Source organism: Ranitomeya variabilis, chromosome 8 (genome assembly GCF_051348905.1).
Source record: "Ranitomeya variabilis isolate aRanVar5 chromosome 8, aRanVar5.hap1, whole genome shotgun sequence".
In the NCBI taxonomy this organism is placed as follows: domain Eukaryota; kingdom Metazoa; phylum Chordata; class Amphibia; order Anura; family Dendrobatidae; genus Ranitomeya; species Ranitomeya variabilis.
The window spans coordinates 166,945,047-166,967,105 of NC_135239.1; positions in this window are offsets into that span (position 1 = coordinate 166,945,047).

The window sequence follows — 22,059 nt, forward strand, 5'->3', positions numbered from 1 at the left end:
TGGCATGAGAAAATAAACCCTATTTGGCACTGCTCTATTGTATCACATTGGAGCGAGTCCTATCTGTTGAAACATCGGATAGTACTCCTCCGAGTTATACGCTGGCTAGTCGCCAGTGTGAGCGAGGCCTTATGTGTAGTTCAGAGTGCCAGCTCGCAACTTATTAGTGATTGTAAGATAGCGGGACACCAGACCTTGGTGAGTAACTTGTATCTTGTTGAAACCTACATGTAGGCATAAACTTATATAACCCCCGACACACAAACAGTCAAAAATAGTTTGCACCTGTGAACCATCCCCTTTAGTAATCCTGCCAACTATCCAGAGGATGTCTGGGAGCTGTGCTTTGGGTAAGGTTCTTGTGTATGTAGATTTGAGTAAAATGATTTGCAGGAACCTGGTCCGGTGGACCAGAGCCCTGAAAACCTCATTCTATCTGGAGCATTTTTTGATTGATGTGGATACTACACTTGAGCCCTGCTAATTTTTTGGCTCAAATGTATGTACGTTTTACGTTGTACGTGAATATGGGGTGATTTATCATTAGGTATGGACTCGACACACACATTCATGGAACTCGTTAAAAAGCCATTAGAATTGTGGAATGGACATGGAGGGCTGTAAGAAAGGAGTATGTTCATGTTAGTGGAAGCTGGTGTGTAAGCCGGTCCTTATATTAATAATTATGATGACCACTTTCTGTACTTGTTTTAAGCATCTGTCTGAGACTGTTACTGAAAAAGACTGCCTTATACAATCTGCAAGTCTGAGATACCTTGTCCTCCACTTTTTATACCCTTTTATAGGGATCTAGACTTACATGGTCCTTTGAGTTGTGTCCACAGAGCAACTGCTGGCTGGTGTGTAAGCCGGTCCTTATATTAGTAATTATAACCACTTTCTGCAATTGTTTTAAGCAAGAAGAGTCAAACAATCTGAGGTCAAGATCAGTGGGAACCACAGAGTCAGACATAGTCTGGGTCGGATCAGGATCATAATCCAAAAATCAACAATAATACACCATGCATATAGGGAAACCCAAATACAATTACTGACAACTCCCAGTTAATTTTTAAGGCATTAAAGGCAAATCTGTCCTATACATGCAGTCCAATGTGTTGACGGTATAGAGAAGGGGAATGATATATAGGTTTGTTGGAAAAAAATCTGAATAACTTGTATTTTATTCATTGAAATCCCCGGTGTTTCTATGCATATGAGTCCAGTGGGCAGTGCTACTCAGTGACTGACATGCATGCACAGTCACAGGAAACTGTCAATCAGAAAATAGGACCGCCCAGTGGACTCACATACTTATAAACACCAGGGATTTCATTGAATAAAATGCAATTTATACTGAAACGTTTCCTACAAAAATGTTTATGGGGCTTATCATTTCCTCCTGCTCTGAAACATCCTGCCTGCCGATCAAATACCACTTTTTTACGACAATTTACCTTACATAGAGAATGACAGTTTCCTATTGGTGACACAATGAATGACTAATCATACCTGTTGTAAAGTCCAACAATAAGCTGATCAGCAGAGACACAGGATACAGGGCTAAGCGGCACTACGACACTTACCCACACCAATACACATAGGTGAATGGCGCTTGTGAATAGTGTCAGTGTGGCAGCAACTAGTGGGCCAACAGATGTCACTGGAGTAGGGTCAGATAGGAATGTTACCAATTTTATGTGGAATTTGTCCCATTTTCTGTAATTTCTTTGTAGGGGAGATTATTTCATAACACTGAATCCAGTGGAACATTTTGTGATTTCTTTCTCTCCGACTAGTTTTGAGGAACAGTATGGACAGTGTACAGCACTGAGTGTATATGAAGCCATATTATAGTGGTGTGCTTTAAGCCTTTATCATGTTTTCATATCAATATACTAATTAAATATAAAATATTGATATTTAAATAAAAATATTTATCACCCCATCCTACGCTATAAGTGGGTGCAGAATGTAGGCCTAAACAACTTTCTGGCTCTCATTTCAGTTTTTTAACAACCACTTCTAGGCTTAGTCAGACAGAAATGTCAAAAGTCACATCCATAACACGAGAGCAAAACTAGCAAAATGGACTAATTAATTTCCATTTAAAAGTAGAATTATTCTGTCAGTGTCCGTATGGATTTTAATTGGATTTTTAATTATACTTCGTACCCAAATCTGTAGTGTTCTAACTCAGATTAAAATTTTCAAGGTGATTACAACAGCGATAAAACTATTTTAGCTGCATGTAGGTGCACTAATCTTCTTTAGGATTTAGGCATTTTCAGAGGATCTATAATCTTAGAAATTTCATAAACATCAGTTTACAGGAATGTAGCTATAGTGAGGGCAGAGGCAGCAGATGAACTCAAGCCCTGATGCTTGATGGCTCCTAAGGTTCACAGCCAATGCTGAAATAGAGGAGAGGGATGGGGATAGCTTAGTGATTGAAATATGGTTAGTAAACCACCTACACACATAGCTCTGGTCATGCTAGGATAAGAAACTATAAGTGAAGCTGCCAGGACCCTGGACTGGAGCGGGAACCTGAGAATTGGGGTACTGGACATTATTAAACTATATTAGCTGTTCTGATACAGCTAGTGAAGGCAGCAGCATACTGCACTATGTGCTGCAGACCTCACAGTAGACATAAACTACTTCATTTATCAGTCAGATCAAAGTGTATACTACAGTTATACAATCAGCAATACATACACCAGCCATGGAGTGGTAAGATACCACATCTAGACAAATGGTCTGCAGAGTATTAACATGATGCAGACTATACAAGAGAATTTCCTCTCCCGTAGAGTCCATCCAGAGTGCAGAAAACCTGGGACACTTCGCAAGAAGGGAACATCCCCATGACATTTTTCATTAAGGTGTGCAACTGATTAAAGGGTTGATTTCTGATGTATCCAACCAATATTAGCATCAACAAAGGTATTATTAATCCTTCATTACTCTACACTAGTGAAGAGGGAGTGTGCTCGTTACTCAAGTTTTCTGAGCATGCTTGGGTGTTCTCCGAGTATCTTGGGCGTGATCGTAGATTATGTTTGAGTCCCCACAGCTGCATGATTTGCGGCTGCTAGACAGCCTGAATACATGTGGGGATTCCCTAACAAACATGCAATCCCTGCATGTATTCAGGTTGTCCAACAGCCGCAAATCAGGCAGCTGCAGAGACACAAACATAGTCTAACGTAGCATGCTCGGAAAACTTGAGTAACGAGCACACTCGCTCATCACTGCTCCTCACCCAACTAATGTTGTCAGCAGTCTTGAAAAGTCAATACTGCCCTCAGATTCCAATTAATGAGTAGGTGCTGACTTGTGGCTGCCACTGGACATCAGAGTCTGCTCAATGGTTGGCCGTATTTCATGATACCTGCACACTTGTCACTCACACATTAGAGACATTGAAATATGTCACTGACATGAGATACATGATACAAATTGGCTTCCTCGCTGTGATAACCATCAAATCTATGAAAATAATAGGCTCCACCAACAAATCAAATCAACCCCACCCCATTTTCCATTACAAAGCTACGATCTTACTCTTGTTTTCGGTAAAACCTATAATAAAATTTATTTATATATTTAGCAGCACTTATGAGTTCACTGCTCTCTAGTCCATATGGCCTTACTCATTTTCTGTGCCTCTTTCTACAATCACCATAATGCTTTAGGCTACAAGTAAGTCAAACTCACCCCCCTTCTTACTACCTCTTTCTACATCCCTGTCCACCAACGCCTCATGGTATTATACCTACAGTTCCTTCTCCTCCTTGCCTAACTCTAGTTTGCTCCACTAGGTCTCTCCTTCTTTCTCCATCCTTCTCTTCCTTCCTACACAATATCCTATGCCCTCTTTTCTTTTTTACTTCCTTATCCTCATTTGCTTCCTTTTTTTGCGCTTCTTCTTCCCTTCTTCTACAGGGCTGGATCCTTTTAGTCCTCTGTCTTCTCTTCTGTTAGCCAAAGCAGGTGAAAGAGGCAAAGCTAATGATCAGCTTCACACAGGATAATCGTCGGCATGATGGAGTGGTGGGCAAAGCAGCGCACTTATCAGCGGACCACCAGGAATCTGCCCGGTGAGGCAGATTGTCAGTCCAGGCCTGGTCTTTAATAAACATCAAACTTGCCAGAGAAACCCACTTTATGTATTACTTCACGTGCTAAGTAGTGATGAGCGAGTATGCTCACTAAGTATTTCGGCGTGCTCGGAGATTTATTTTTTGTCGACACAGCTCCATGATTTGCGGCTGCTAGACAGCCTGAATACATGTGGGGATTGCCTGTTTTTTAGAAAATTCCCACATGTATTTAGCATGTCTAGCAGCCGCAAATCATTCAGCTGCATCGACAAAAACGAAATCTCTGAGCACGCCAAAATACTCGGAGATCACACGAGCTTGCTCGGAGAAACTCTAGTAACGAGCATACTCGCTCATCTCTAGTGCTAAGCCAAAATGTATATGTCCTACTGGGAATTTCTATCAATTAGGTTCAAAGGGATATTTCCAGTGAACACAAACATCATTTTCTTGCGCTTTAAGCTCACAAGCTTAAAAGAAAAATAGTAGTTTTATCCACATTACTGTAGATTAGCAGCTGCTTGCTCACTGCAGGTAGCACACAAAGGCTAATAAGTGATAACATATTGCCACTTTTTTTAGGAAAATGAAAAAATAGCTAAAAATAATGTACGGTAAATAAAATTCTAACATCCATCATGCTCGTCCAGGTAGAAGTATTTCACAAATACTGTACCGAAAAAAAAGAATACCTACTGCGAATGCTTTAATTTCCTTTTTCTCCTTTTCGCTCCAAAACTTTTCCCCTGGTTTTCTTTCCATTATTGCTAGGGTTTCAAACACCCAATACTAGCCTCAGGAATTATCTTGCCAAACCCTGGGTAAAGTTTAGGGCCTCTTGGGCCGGCAGAGGTGCTACTGCAATTTGTGTTGACCCCAATAGATACATCCCTGTATTTGAATGTGAAATATAGTATTTGCTAAGAAAATGAAAACTGCTTAACACACTAGTTCTGCCCACAGGCAATCTTACTGCAATATGTCAAATTCTTGGCTTTCCTTCAAAGAACTAGTTTCTCTATACGCATCCTATCTTTAGACTTTGCCATCTGCGATAACTTTACCAATGGTCATGGCTGAAATGTTTTTTATGGGCTCATGGAACAGTTATTGTTAATGTATTAAACTGCCCTTTTTCTATATGCAAAGACAGAAGAAACTTCACCTGATCTTTAAATTGTTGTCAAGAGGAGAACAAGTCATAAGCAAAGAAATGATTCTTTTAGGACAGTTTTGCACTGCACAAAACAGATGGACTAAAGCTACATGCAGCATATAGTATGTCTCATCGTTTCCATAGCTAAAATCATGGCTAAAGACAGTGGCGTAACTAGAGTCTGATAGGTCCCCATGAAAAATTTAGATCTTTGCCCTACCTTACATATTGGTCTGATATATGGGCTCTTCTAGCATTTTACTGTAGATCCTATGAAGCCATCCGTGTTTGTTCCCCATGAAATAATGTCCGACATCGTAGCTGTGTCCTGTAATAATCGCCTCCATCTTAGCCTCTTCCTGTAACAATGTCCTTCATGCTGAGCTCTTTCCAGAAATAATGCCCCCCATAATGGACCCTATGGTATTATAATGCCCCCCATCCTGGGCCCCTTCCTGGTATCATGTTCCTCATCATGTAAAATAATGTTCCCCTTCCTGAACCCCTTCCTATAACTATATCCGACATCCTGGGCAACTAATAATGTCCCATCCTGGATCCTTTCAGTAATAATGTCTCACGTCCGGGCAATTCCAGTAATAATGCCCATCATCCTATAAGAATGTCCCTTGTTCCCACCCTGGGCAACTTCCTGTTGTAATGTCCTCCATCCTGGTACAATATCCCCATACTGAGCCCCTTCCCTCTAGAATGTCCCCCATCCTGGACCCCTTCTGTTCTTCTCCAGCACATTTGTAAAAAGAAACAAATAGTTAATCGTACCTTCCCCCGCTCCTATGATGTATGTCTTCCTTTTTAATTGTTGCAGAAGTGATGATGATGTCATTACCATGAGCCGTTAATCATGGGCAAGCCTATGTCTGCTGCCGGCTTCTGATTGGCCAGCAGTGTGTATTGCAGCAAAGGAAGACGCAATACATTTCAGCTGAATGTGCGTCCAAGAAAGCACATCCAGGTGAAATTGGAGTTGGAATTGGCATACCCCCCTCCAGAATGGGCCCAGGTCATGGTTGCACCCTCTGCGACCACAATCGTTACACTCCTATTGTAACACAGATATCATCTTACTATACTGTACATGTAAAAAAAAAGCTTGCATTGAGTCTAGAGTTAAGAATGCGGCAATGGTTAACTCCATAGTTAGACCATATCCTGAAGGGTATAGAAGACTACACGTAATGTGGATTACACTTTATATGCTATTTGATCAACTTGTTCTGGGAGACGTTACTTATTAATAGGTAATGTTATAGATCTAGAACTTCAATAGTATAAACTGACGTCTATGCAATAAGATTTTACAATATTCTATCAGCAGTTATTTATGCTAAGTCTCGCATTAGGGTGCTGAGGGACCACCAGTAGCATTTACTTTGGGGGCCCACTATTCAGCTACATGCAAATATTACATTTTCCTCATTGAGAAAAATTACTTATACTTCTATATAATAATAAACTGAGTAGTTTGTAAAAAAATTGATTAAATACTGCCTTTTTCTGTGCATTAAAATTCCAGTGCATTGTGGCACGTTTTGCTCACGTAGAGGGGCCCACCAAGGAATTCACCTTTTCCCCGTGGGCCAGTCCAAGCCTATTTATGCTATATGTGTTCACCCATTGGTTTGGTGTTGTCGCCTGTTTATGATTTTGTTAGCATGTTGTTATCCCGTATTGATTTGCAGCATGAGAAAATTCAGCACATATTTACATTTATGGAAAGCATGGAGACATCTGTAACAATAAGTTGCGACAAATCAAATTTAGCCTGTTTACAACTATATAGAATCATTGATTATCAGTATATTACTGGATGCTGTAAAAAATGTCAATAGCTGACTGCTTTACTTTCTCCTGGGTGCTGGCTCATGATCATCAAATCCCTTATCTCAGAAGCAGAGTGCTGGAAAACGATGCTCAGTGTATAATCATATGCAAAAAATAATAATCTGGCAAGTGCTACTACTGAGCTTCCAATAGATGACTATTCCAGTTCCTAGAGATTCAAAATGTCTTTTTTACTCTTTAAGTTACCAATATGCTTTAAAGCAAATTTGTAACCAGATTTCACAATACAAACTGTATACACGATTAAATAGATGTTTTAGACCTGGTGAGACTGGTGTATTTGCTTTGAAAATCCGTGTCCAAGTGGCTGATATTATGTTGAGTCAAATTCAATTCAATCTCTACCCACCCACCCAGCCTGACTGACTGCTGCAGCTAAAAGAAGTGTAAAATTTCTGCAGCAGGAGGGGCATTGAGGAACTGTCAATTAAACTATGTGGGCGGAGAATGAGTTGAACATTGTAAGTTCAATGTAAGTCTATGAGATCCAGAATGTGGCCTGAACGAGGATCTCATAGACTTTCACTGAGAGCTTGTGACCGTTACCTCTGACTTCCGGTCAGTCGGAAGTTGTGATCACAAGTTGGTGGAATGCGACCAGAGTGGCGCCAGAAACAGCAGAAGACAGTGGCAGGTAAGTACTGTATATTACTAGTGGCAGGAAATTTGCATTAGTTCCACCACTGTGGTGTTGGAATAAAAAAAGCTAAAGTGGTGCACTAACCTTTTCACAACCTTAGGCCTCCTTCACACGTCCTGGTGATTCCTGTACAGGAAAAAACAGTACTTGTGAGATGCGTGGTCTGTGTTCATGTGCTATCCGTATGTACGTATGTGACATCCGCGTGTCATCCATGTATCCGTGTGCCGTCCGTGTGTCACATCTGTTTTCCGTCCATATGTCCATGTGACACTTACTGGTGCCTGGGAAAAGCAGCATAGTTTGCGATGATCCCAGGCGCCGGGTGCTGAAGGCAGCTCTCATAATTGTCACCTGGTCTCCCTGGGATTAGCTTGACCAGGCGACGATGATGGGAATTGTATTAAGCACCCGATGTATACATCCTGTGTTAAATAAAGAATTAAATTTAAAAAACGGGCGTGGTCTCCAGCGTAATTTTCATAGCCAGAAGAGGGAAAGCCCACAGCTGGGGGCTGATGTTAATAATCCAGAAAAAGGCACAATATCTCAAAAGGTTCCCAGGCTATTAATAACAGCTCATAGCTGTTTGCTTAGTTTTTACTGGTGAATTTTAAAAAAGACGTAGGATCCCCCTATAAATTCAAACCAGGAAAGGGTAAACAGACAGCTGTGGGTTGATATTAATAGCCTGGGAAGGTGCTATCCTAAGATGCGCCACATCTGGCTTTTAGTATTGCTCTTCTCACTTGCCCTGTAGTGGTGGCAAGTGGGGTAATAGGGTTGGGATTGATGTCAGCTTTGTATTGGCAAAGTTATACTCATCTTTACGCTTAAAATCCATTGAAGCCCATCTCCCCTGTAAAAAACAAAAATAATAAACAACCATATCACTCACCTGTCCGACGTGAAGATAGTCCATTTGTCCCACTCACCTTGTCCACGTCACCGTGAGACACTGATGCTGAAATATCACACCTAGCTCAGTGTCTCTGCTTGACGGCAGGCTGAATGCTTGCATCGTGTCATCGTTGAGCCTGACATCTAGATGTAGCAGAGCTAGACTTGTCAAGGAACAAATGGATTATCTTCATGCCAGACAGGTGAGGGATATGTTTCTTTATTATTTTATTTTTTTTTTACAGAGGACATGGGCAGATGAGTATTATCTTTTCTTCGGACAGGTGATGAATATGGATTTTCATTATTTTTGTTTTTTTACAGAGGTCATGGGCATCGTAGGAGTATCTTTACGTCGGGCAGATCAGGAATATGGTTGTTTATTATGTTTGTTTTTTATAGGAGACATGGGCTTCAATGGATTATAGGTGTAAAGCTGAGTATTACTTTTGTTTTTTTTAAATAATTGTGATGTCATCTGTCAGCATGGGAACCGTAGCTCCCTAAACTGTCGAAAATAGGCAGTGTTTGCCGCGCTGTCATGCACATGACAACGTGGCAAGCACTGGATGTTCAGAGGCCCCATTGATATGAATGGGGTCCGAGTTCGGGTTCAGATACTGTTCTCGTACATGAACCAAACTTTTTTAACTGTTCGTATGAACCTGCAGGACCTGAATATCCCAGGGTTCGCCCATTGCTATACATTACTAGAAAAAAATATACAAAAACGCAAGACACTATTCATACACAACACAGTTGGTGTCTTCAGGTGTAGGAACGCTGCAGTATTGCCCACCATCATTACAGTTGCACCATTAAAAATTGACAATTCGGATCGTAACCCTAAATGATTGCTCTACCATACTACTTGAACAAGCAAATTTGTCTCTGCAGTTTGCGGGAAGGGCAGGAACACCAAAGCTGGCCAATTCCAACATTCCAGCCAACTTTAGATCAGTGCTTGCAGGCTCTAAAGCACAGAGACTGCAAGTGGTGTGTGCTCCTTGCTTAGGAAACAGAATGCACAGGTAATGACAAGTAACCATTAAATTAAAAATCCACCTATTGCTGAGAAAGGAGGGAATTTTTCTTAAGAAGTAGATTGCAAAGTTGTTTGTTTTTACAAATACTTTGCAATAAGGATGAGGCAACCTCTTTAAAGTTGAGGTTTGTTTTTAATAGACACCAGGCAGAACGTGCCATTTTTGATGTTGGGAGTAAGTCATGGTTTATTAATTTAAGAGTTATTGAAGAGTAAACTAAAACTGATATTAAGTGACTAATGCTATTCTCTTATGGAGTTTTTTGTTCTTGTATCTAAAAAATAATAGAAAAATGTTCAATCTAAGAATGCATTGCATTTGGGTTGTGTTGTGCGCATCGACAATGCAGCATTAGTTGGCAGCACATCATATAGAGTCAGTGGCAGTGAAATGGCTGGTGCAGGACTTAAGTGCCTCCTTTGTACTCATGCCTTAATGCATTTCTATTATTTCTCAGTCTTCTCATTGCTCAGCTTGTTGTTCTCTCATTTTATACTATACTGTATTATACTATAATATGCTGAAGTTCATTGTGAAGGACTCTATTCAGATTACAGCAGCATTGTCTCCATATCCAGCAGCAGCGCCAAGATGGGAAAGAGGCCAGGCTTGTTTTTTCTTCTTCTAATGAAATGGGTATGAGTGCTTGTGATAAGAAGGAAGGAGGGTGGTTGAGAGAAACGAAAGAGGAGAAATGTAAGACAAAATACCTAGGATAGATTTCTATGTAGCAGACATTTATTAGGAGATGAGAACCTGCAAGAGTTAAACTTAGAGAATGATCTACAGAGTATGGACTCATGCGGTGAGACTGCGGAATGAATGGTTTAATAGGAAAGCCGGTATTTTCACGAGGTTTCATACATCAACCATATCAAAATGAGTGATATTACTGAAATTCAAAAAATACTTACAAAAGTCACAAATACCCCAATTTGAAAAATACAATATCAACACGAAGAAAAAAAAAAAGAAAAAACTGACTGCATAACATGATTTTTTGGCATCTTTGTTTTTTAATTAATGTTATCTTGACGCTTGTTGCCAAATAATTGCCGATGCGTACATATGCATTACAAATGCAAGAGGCTTAAAATTCAATTTTTCTTTCTCCAAGTTATTGACAAAGACTGACAGAAAATTATATTAACCCCTTCACTATATTCTAGTTTTCCGTTTTTTGCATTTCAGTTTTTTTTCTCCCAGAGCCGTAACTTTTTTATTTTTTGAGTCAATATGGCCATGTGAGGGCTTGTTTCTTGCAAGACGAGTTGTACTTTTAAATTTTCTATTGGTTTTACCATATCATGTACTGGAAAACGGGAAACAAATTCAAAGTGAGGTGAAACTGCAAAAAAAGTGCAATTCCACAATTTTTTTTTTTTTACCATGTTTGCTACATGCTAAAACTCACCTAACATAATGATTTTCCAGGTCATTACAAGTTCATAGACATCAAACATGTACAGGTTCTATTTTATTTAAGTGTTGAAAACAAAATCTAAAATTTGGAAAAAAATTGTGACGCCATTTTTTGAGACCCGTAGCGTCTCCATTTTTGGGGATCTTGGGCTCGGTGAGGGCTTATTTTTTGTGCATCGAGCTGATGTTTTTATTTATACTATTTTGGTGTAGATATGATGTTTTGATCATCTGTTATTGCATTTTATTGCAATGTTGCTGTGATCAAAAAAACGTAATCCTGGCGTTTTGATTTATTTCTCGTTACACCATTTATCAATCGGATTAATTATTTTTATACTTTGATAGTTCTGGTGTTTCTGAATGTGGCGATACCAAATATGTGTATTTTTTAATTTCATTTTTATTTTTTTATTTTGAATGCGCCGAATGGGGGGTGATTTGAAATGTTATAGCAATCCGGCAATGACAACCACAGGGGTTTCCTGCAGACCCTGGGTTGTCATGCCAACCCATCGGTGACCTGCCGTCATGTGACAGGGGCGCCGATGTGTGGGGTTTGTGACGCGCTTCCGGCACGAGCATGTTAAATGCCGCTGTCAGAGATTGATATCGGCCTTTAACATGTTAACAGCCGCAAGTGGATCTCAACTCCACCTGCGACAGTTAGGGGCACATGTCAGCTGATAAAATCAGCTGAAATGTGCAGGAAACATGCAGGCTCATCGCTGGAGCCCGCTTGGAGTGCGAGGATACAACCTATATGTCTTAGTTCGTGAAGGGGTTAAGTTTTGGCACTGATTGACAGCTTTCTGTGTACACTGTGCATAGGCAGAAAGTTGCCAATCAGCAGTGGGGGTGGGGTTATACAGAGTTCATTAGTATGGACGACTACATGATAGCAGGTCTAGTCCTCTAATGTTAATCTCCTACTGATAAAACAATGATTTTATCAAAACTATGAGTAGAATCCTTGTAAGTGACAGATCGCTGGAATCAGGGTCTCTGCCTCTATGTTATGCTGCTCTCAGATTAGGAGGCAAAAATAATAAGACAACTACTTTAAACTGAATATATCTAGGACACTGATGGCAGTGGGGGTGGGGTTATACAGAGTTCATTAGTATGGACGACTACATGATAGCAGGTCTAGTCCTCTAATGTTAATCTCCTACTGATAAAACAATGATTTTATCAAAACTATGAGTAGAATCCTTGTAAGTGACACATCGCTGGAATCAGGGTCTCTGCCTCTATGTTATGCTGCTCTCAGATTAGGAGGCAAAAATAATAAGACAACTACTTTAAACTGAATATATCTAGGACACTGACGGCATATCAACCCAATATGTCATAAATGTCCAATAGTTGTAAATCACACTATGGGGAGCAACATCTGTTATGACCCCAATGGCAGAGGGTCTCAGAAATAATTACTAAGTCTGCAAACACAAAAAACCAGCTCATAGGGCAGTGGTAACTGAGCTGACCATATATCTAATCCTAGCACCACAAATAGCAGCAGCCGGGGAACGTGCCTACGTTGGTTCTAGACGTCTCGCGCCAGCCGGAGAACTAACTAACCCTAGAAGGGAAAAGAAAGACCTTTCTTGCCTCCAGAGAAAAGACCCCAAAAGTAGGATACAAGCCCCCAACAAATAATAACGGTGAGGTAAGAGGAAAACACAAACGTAAGAATGAGCTAGGTATTTAGCAAAGAGAGGCCAACTAGCTAATAGCAGAATATAGTAAGATGACATATGGTCAGCAAAAACCCTATCAAAATATCCACGCTGGATATTCAAGAACCCCCGAACTGTCTAACGGCCCAGGGGGAGAACACCAGCCCCCTAGAGCTTCCAGCAAGGTCAGGAATCACATTTAGTACAAGCTGGACAAAAATGAGAGCAAGCAAATAACCAAAAAACAAAGAAGCAGGACTTAGCTTAATTTTGCACGAACCAGGACCAGCAGACAGGAGCAAACAGAAAGGATCTGATTACAACGATGCCAGGCACTGGACTAAGGATCCAGGAAGTTTATATAGCAACATCCCTGGACTAACGACCCAGGTGGGTGCCAAACTGAGGAAAGACAATCCCAGAGTCATATCACTAGTAACCACAAGAGGGAACCAAAAAGTCTAATTCACAACAGTACCCCCCCCTTAAGGAGGGGTCACCGAACCCTCACCAAGACCACCAGGGCGATCAGGATGAGCAGCGTGAAAGGCACGAACTAAATCGGCCGCATGCACATCAGAGGCAACCACCCAGGAATTATCCTCCTGACCATAGCCCTTCCACTTGACCAGATACTGAAGCCTCTGTCTGGAGAGACGAGAATCCAAGATCTTCTCCACCACGTACTCCAACTCGCCCTCAACCAACACCGGAGCAGGAGGCTCAACAGAAGGAACCACAGGTACAACATACCGCCGCAACAAAGACCTATGGAACACGTTGTGAATGGCAAACGACACCGGAAGATCCAAGCGAAAGGACACAGGATTAAGGATTTCCAATATCTTGTAAGGACCGATGAAGCGAGGCTTAAATTTAGGAGAGGAGACCTTCATAGGAACAAATCGAGAAGACAGCCATACCAAATCCCCAACACGAAGTCGGGGACCCACACCGCGGCGGCGGTTGGCAAAACGCTGAGCCTTCTCCTGTGACAACTTTAAGTTGTCCACCACATGATTCCAGATCTGCTGCAACCTATCCACCACAGAATCTACCCCAGGACAGTCAGAAGGCTCCACATGTCCCGAGGAAAAACGAGGGTGGAAACCAGAGTTGCAGAAAAATGGCGAAACCAAAGTAGCGGAACTAGCCCGATTATTAAGGGCAAACTCAGCCAACGGCAAGAAGGTCACCCAATCATCCTGATCTGCCGAAACAAAACACCTCAAATAAGCCTCCAGAGTCTGATTAGTTCGCTCCGTTTGTCCATTAGTCTGAGGATGAAAGGCAGACGAAAACGACAAATCAATGCCCATCCTAGCACAAAAGGATCGCCAGAACCTGGAAACAAACTGGGATCCTCTGTCAGACACAATATTCTCAGGAATGCCGTGTAAACGAACCACATTCTGAAAGAACACAGGAACCAGATCGGAAGAGGAAGGCAGCTTAGGCAAAGGCACCAAATGGACCATTTTAGAAAAGCGATCACATACAACCCAGATGACAGACATGCCCTGAGACACCGGGAGATCTGAAATGAAATCCATGGAAATGTGTGTCCAAGGCCTCTTCGGGACAGGCAAGGGCAAGAGCAACCCGCTGGCACGAGAACAGCAAGGCTTAGCTCGAGCACAAGTCCCACAGGACTGCACAAATGACCGCACATCCCGTGACAAGGAAGGCCACCAAAAGGACCTAGCCACCAGATCTCTGGTGCCAAAAATTCCCGGATGCCCTGCCAACACCGAGGAATGAACCTCGGAAATGACTCTGCTGGTCCACTTATCAGGAACAAACAGTCTGTCAGGTGGACAAGAGTCAGGTCTACCAGCCTGAAATCTCTGCAACACACGTCGCAAATCAGGAGAAATGGCTGACAAGATAACTCCCTCTTTAAGAATACCAACTGGTTCTGCGACTCCAGGAGAGTCAGGCACAAAGCTCCTTGAAAGAGCATCGGCCTTCACATTCTTTGAACCTGGTAAATACGAGACCACAAAGTCAAAACGGGAGAAAAACAATGACCAGCGGGCCTGTCTAGGATTCAGGCGTTTAGCAGACTCGAGATACATCAAATTTTTGTGATCAGTCAAGACCACCACACGATGCTTAGCACCCTCGAGCCAATGACGCCACTCCTCAAATGCCCACTTCATGGCCAGCAACTCCCGATTGCCAACATCATAATTCCGCTCAGCAGGCGAAAACTTCCTAGAGAAGAAAGCACATGGTCTCATTACCGAGCAACCAGGGCCTCTCTGCGACAAAACGGCCCCTGCCCCAATCTCAGAAGCGTCCACTTCGACCTGAAAGGGAAGTGAGACATCAGGCTGGCACAAAACAGGCGCCGAAGTAAACCGGCGCTTCAACTCTTGGAACGCCTCCACGGCTGCAGGAGCCCAGTTAGCAACATCAGAACCTTTCTTGGTCATATCCGTCAAAGGTTTAACAACGCTAGAAAAATTAGTGATAAAACGACGGTAGAAGTTAGCAAAACCCAGGAACTTCTGAAGACTCTTAACTGACGTGGGTTGAGTCCAATCATGAATAGCTCGGACCTTGACTGGGTCCATCTCCACAGCAGAAGGGGAAAAAATAAACCCCAAAAAGGGAACCTTCTGTACTCCAAAGAGACACTTTGAGCCCTTAACAAACAAAGCATTCTCACGCAAAACCTGAAACACCATCCTGACCTGCTCCACATGTGAGTCCCAATCTTCAGAGAAAACCAGAATATCATCCAGATAAACAATCATAAATTTATCCAGATACTTCCAGAAAATATCATGCATAAAGGACTGAAACACTGAGGGAGCATTAGAGAGCCCAAAAGGCATCACCAAGTACTCAAAATGACCTTCGGGCGTATTAAATGCAGTCTTCCATTCATCTCCTTGCTTAATGCGCACAAGGTTGTACGCACCACGAAGATCTATCTTGGTGAACCACTTGGCACCTTTAATCCGGGCAAACAAGTCCGACAACAAAGGCAAAGGATACTGAAATTTAACAGTGATTTTATTCAGAAGCCGATAGTCAATACAAGGTCTCAAAGATCCGTCCTTCTTGGCCACAAAAAAGAATCCCGCACCAAGAGGGGAAGAGGATGGACGGATATGCCCCTTCTCCAGAGACTCCTTGATATACGAACGCATTGCGGCATGCTCAGGTACAGACAGATTAAATAGTCTTCCCTTAGGAAATTTACTACCTGGAATCAAATCTATGGCGCAGTCACAGTCCCTATGAGGAGGCAGAGCACTGGACCTGGACTCGCTGAATACTTCCTGATAATCAGACAAATACTCAGGAACTTCCGAAGGAGTAGAGGAAGCAATAGACACCGGCGGAGAATCAGCATGAATTCCCTGACAGCCCCAACTTGACACAGATATTGCCTTCCAATCCAAGACTGGATTGTGGGTCTGTAACCATGGCAGACCCAAAATGACCAAATCATGCATTTTATGCAGAACAAGAAAACGAATCACCTCCCGATGTTCAGGAGTCATGCACATGGTTACCTGCGTCCAAAACTGCGGATTATTTTCCGCCAATGGCGTAGCATCAATACCTCTAAGAGGAATAGGATTTACCAACGGTTCAAGAACAAAACCACAGCGCTTGGCAAATGACAGATCCATAAGACTCAGGGCAGCGCCTGAATCCACAAACGCCATAACAGGGTAAGAAGACAATGAGCAAATTAAAGTCACAGACAAAATAAATTTAGGTTGCAAATTACCAATGGCGACAGGACTAACAACCCTTGTTAGGCGTTTAGAGCATGTTGATATAACATGTGTAGAATCACCACAGTAAAAACACAACCCATTCTGACGTCTATGATTTTTCCGCTCATTTCTAGTCTGAATTCTATCACATTGCATTAAATCAGGTGTTTGTTCAGACAACACCACCAGAGGATTAGAGGTTTTGCGCTCCCGCACACGCCGGTCAATTTGAATAGCCAGCGCCATGGAATCGTTCAGACTTGTAGGAATGGGGAAACCCACCATCACATTCTTAATGGCTTCAGAAAGGCCATTTCTGAAATTTGCGGCCAGAGCACACTCATTCCACTGAGTAAGCACGGACCATTTCCGAAATTTTTGGCAATACACTTCAGCTTCATCCTGGCCCTGAGAAATAGCCAGCAAGGCTTTTTCTGCCTGAACTTCAAGATTGGGTTCCTCGTAAAGCAATCCGAGCGCCAGAAAAAACGCATCAATATTTGCCAATGCCGGATCTCCTGGCGCTAGCGAGAAAGCCCAATCCTGAGGGTCGCCCCGTAAAAAAGAGATAACAATTTTAACTTGCTGAGCTGAATCTCCAGATGAATGGGGTCTCAGAGATAGAAACAATTTACAATTATTCCTGAAATTCCTAAACTTAAATCGGTCTCCAGAAAACAGTTCAGGAATAGGTATTTTAGGTTCAGACATTGGACTACTAGTAACAAAATCTTGTATGCCCTGCACACGAGCAGCAAGCTGGTCTACACTTGTAATCAAGGTCTGGACATTCATGTCTGCAGCAAGCACAAGCCACTCAGAGGTAAAGGGGAGGAAGAGAGGAAAAAAAAAAAAAAAAAACTCAGAATTTCCTTTCTTATTATCCCACTTCTGCAATGCATTAAACATTTAATGTTGGCCTGGCATACTGTTATGACCCCAATGGCAGAGGGTCTCAGAAATAATTACTAAGTCTGCAAACACAAAAAAACAGCTCATAGGGCAGTGGTAACTGAGCTGACCATATATCTAATCCTAGCACCACAAATAGCAGCAGCCGGGGAACGTGCCTACGTTGGTTCTAGACGTCTCGCGCCAGCCGGAGAACTAACTAACCCTAGAAGGGAAAAGAAAGACCTTTCTTGCCTCCAGAGAAAAGACCCCAAAAGTAGGATACAAGCCCCCAACAAATAATAACGGTGAGGTAAGAGGAAAACACAAACGTAAGAATGAGCTAGGTATTTAGCAAAGAGAGGCCCACTAGCTAATAGCAGAATATAGTAAGATGACTTATATGGTCAGCAAAAACCCTATCAAAATATCCACGCTGGATATTCAAGAACCCCCGAACCGTCTAACGGCCCGGGGGGAGAACACCAGCCCCCTAGAGCTTCCAGCAAGGTCAGGAATCACATTTAGTACAAGCTGGACAAAAATGAGAGCAAGCAAATAACCAAAAAACAAAGAAGCAGGACTTAGCTTAATTTTGCACGAACCAGGACCAGCAGACAGGAGCAAACAGAAAGGATCTGATTACAACGATGCCAGGCACTGGACTAAGGATCCAGGAAGTTTATATAGCAACACCCCTGGACTAACAACCCAGGTGGGTGCCAAACTGAGGAAAGACAATCCCAGAGTCATATCACTAGTAACCACAAGAGGGAGCCAAAAAGTCTAATTCACAACAAACATCTATCTCAGCATTTTTCAGTGGACCTTGTAGAAAAAAGAGACTCGTACATGTGCAGCCACCTCTCCATTCCTCACAGTTTGCTACATGGGTCCATTTTAAAGATAAAGACTCAAATGTAGTATAGCAATAAGCTAAACTTTTGACCAAATGAAAACTATAATATAAGTCCAGATCTCTTCCTAGACTAATGTAGATGTGCAACACCCACTAAGACCGTGGGATACTCGGTACTGGGCCCGACACAGTTCTTAAATGGGTGGTCAGGGCAGCAGTGATCTGGTCTGTGGCCCTGGGTGCGCAATTAAAGGGATGAGATGTAGATAATGAAAAATGGGAAATAAAGTTTGTAGGGAATAAGGGGAAATTGCTTGTGACGCCACCTGTGGTGTTCAGCTATAGATGGCCAACGCTGCTAAGGAGTCCACAGAGGCCGATGGTAATGCAGCTGGGATGGTTCTGCTCCTCACAGGTGGAGCGGGGCCCCAGGGCAACCAAAAGGGTAAAGTAAAGTTCTGATGGTGGTAGTGGTGGTGCAAGGCAGGCATCACGGGAGAGAATTGGAAGGACACAGCAAGATGAAGTATTCATGTTTTGCTCACAGTTCAGGTGTTGTGCCCCAGCCGGGGTGCTGTGTCCTCCAGGTCAATGGTCCAGGAAACTCTCCAGCAACTTAGAGCTCCTTTCCAAAACCCCCTTTTTATAAGCCTTTTTTAGCCATCTCTCTACGCTGGCTTCCACTTCTCCTGCCCAGCGTCTCACCCACAATGCCCTAAGCCAGCAACCACGAACCTGGTCGGGCGACGTCCTCTCAGCCCCCTGGATTCTATATGGCTGACTTTTTAGCCAGTAAGGGGTGGATGTGGCTGTGACTCTTACAGACACCACAGCCTCCAGGTTTCTAGTTGATACCTGTAGTTCTTCCACTAGATCAGGGGCCGGTTCCCCTTTCTGCAACCTGGTCCCTCCATCTGACGCTGGTCAGCCTGGATGCGGGCCCTACGGGTGGCTTCTGCACTTCCCGTGCCCCTAAGACCATTTCTTCTCCTTCCTGGGAGCTTCCTTCCTTTCTTTCTTGTCACTGTCAGGAGCTGCAGATCCACACGTCTGCTCAGCTCCACTTCTCCTCATTAACTCTCCAACTCCTCCCTCCTTTCTCCCCTGACAACTCCTCACTCTCAACCCACACCTTCTCCCTAATCCCTCCCTGGCCTGAGGAGGTCTGGTGTTGGGTGCAAGTGTTAGGGTTCTGTACTGTGTCCCCTCCTTACCAGAGAGTTGGGGTACCACACCTCTGGATGAGATGCAGTACCTCTGTGGCAACTGGACCTTTAGGGGCGCCACAGATGATTATTGTTTTTAAAAAATATTTATTCTCTCTATGCTTTCTGATTGGGCACGCTGTTCCTGGTGGGTGGTATTTGTTTGTCCTGAGCCAATCAGATGTTTCCTCACTGCTCCTCGTTCACAACATACAGTCTCATTTCAGTGAAGGTTTAGATTTTGCAGCTGAATCTCTTCCTCCCCGTTTACTATTTTTCACTAAACAGATTTTTTTGGGGTCACTAATAAGATTTCCTAATATTTGCACTTGCTTTACAAGCAGAGAAAGATATTCTTCTATATGACAGCTTTATCTAAATATTCATTCTTATTCCCATAGTCCTAGTTAGAAGGCGGTTAAGGAGCGCCTCAACAATACATTATCAACATAATCTACTAAATAGATTGCTTTGTCTGTTTTACGATGTCCACTGCCAACTTCATTCATGCAAAATATTGGCTACAGATCCGCATATCAATCCAGAAATTACTAAATGTACACTTGCCAAATGGATATTTTTGTCCCTAGCTGGGACATTTAGTTCTATCGTTCCTGGCAAGTCCCAGTTTGGCTGGAGTGTAAGGGTCATATAACAGTCAGTTAATGTGCTACCTGCTGCTTCATTCAGAAAGGTTTTCTGAATGCTAAAAATACCGAGTAATCAGGAAATTATTAGGAGAGAAGGAGAGAGAAGAATAAGGAGATGTTAGAGGTGGGAAAAAAGGAGTGCGAGGAAATTAATGGAACAAGAAGTATGAGCAGAAGGCGGAAAAATCAGGTTAATTGAATGTATTGAGGGCAAAATTTGTTAAACTCTCTGTGTGTTTATGTGCGGGGCTGGTGATTTAAATAAAATGTGCATAATCCACTATGTATTGCACTAATAATGTGTTCAAAGAGCCCTGCGTTCTAAGAGCAGCCTCATGCTTTAGTATTATGTCCTATGGAGTTTATTTCTGGTGCTGCATCATGTCCCCTTTTTAGAATTTCGCCGCCCCATGGCATCTTTTCATATTTTATAAGAATGTGTGTGCACCTAAAAGTGCTACTGTGGCTTAGTATATTTTGTGCTCATATAATGCTTAGAGTTAATAATTCAGATTGCAGAAAAAACACAAACTCAGGATGTGTAAGAAGAAGAAGGAGCAGTGCAGGAAGGAGGTTGGGAGCCATGGACAGCCACCGCGCTGAGATTTAGCGGGAAGTAGGACACGTTTTTGGATCATTTTTCTTCATGCAAAGATGTTAATCCCTTCATTGCCAGACATGACACACAGAGCTTTCATCACATAGTTTAACCTGCTAATATAATAGGTAGCATCCTGAGACTCCAATAATCTGTATTAGCCGTCTCTGTTAATCATGCTAGCTTGAATAGAGACTTTGGCGTAAGACGTCTTGAACTGAAATTGTGCGCAGGAAGAAAAAAAAATAATCCAAGTAATATTCACAAATTGGATATTGAAAAGCACCTACTTTATATACAAACTTATACAGCGGTAAGACATGGCATCTGGGAATAGTTTACAATTACCGTGACTGTAAAGTGGTTCTAGTTTAAAGGGAATCTGTCAGCAGGTTTATTGCTGTGTAATATGAGAGCAGCATGACTCAGGGCAGGGGTCTCAAAGTCACCGGGGTAAATGGGCCGCACAGAGTAAAAATTTGCATATTAAGGGCCATGTTCATTGCAGGACAAGATTACGTTTTCATTGATAATATTTTTATTCTATATGACTTTGTCATCATTTTTTTATCAATTGTGTAATGTTGCAAGTTTTCGTTTTTTACATAAAACATCATTTATAGGGGCAAAATAAATGGCCCCAAACTGTAATATTGTTTAACAAATAGTCCCTCATAATGATTCTGCCCAAAGCCCGTAATAACGTCCCTCATTCTGTAATAATGTTCGCCATCCTAGTCCCCATCTTGTTGTAATATCCCCATTCTACCCCCATCTTTCAGTAATGTCCTCAATCTTGTCCCATCCTGTAGTAATGTCCCCCTTACTGGTCCCCATATTATAGTAATGTCCTATTCGTGTAGTAAGTCTCCTTCTTGTAGTAATGTCCCCATCCTCGTCCCATCTTGTAGCAATGTCCCCATCCTGGCCCCATCTTGTAGCAATGTCCCCATCCTGGTTTCTTCCTATATTAATGCCTTCATCCTGGTCCCATCTTGTATAATGTCCCCGATACTGGTCCCCTTCTTGTAGTAATGTCCGCTTCTTGTAATAATGTCACCATCCTGGTCCCATTTTGTAGTAATGTTCCCCCATCCTGGTTCCATCTTATAATAATGTCCTCCATACTGGTCCACTTCTTGTAGTAATGTCCCCTTCTTGTAGTAAAGTTCCCATCCTGGTCCCATCTTGTAGTAATGTTCCCCCATCCTGGTTCCATCTTACAGTAATGTCCTCCATACTGGTCCACTTCTTGTAGCAATGTCCCCATCCTGGTTTCATCCTATAGTAATGTC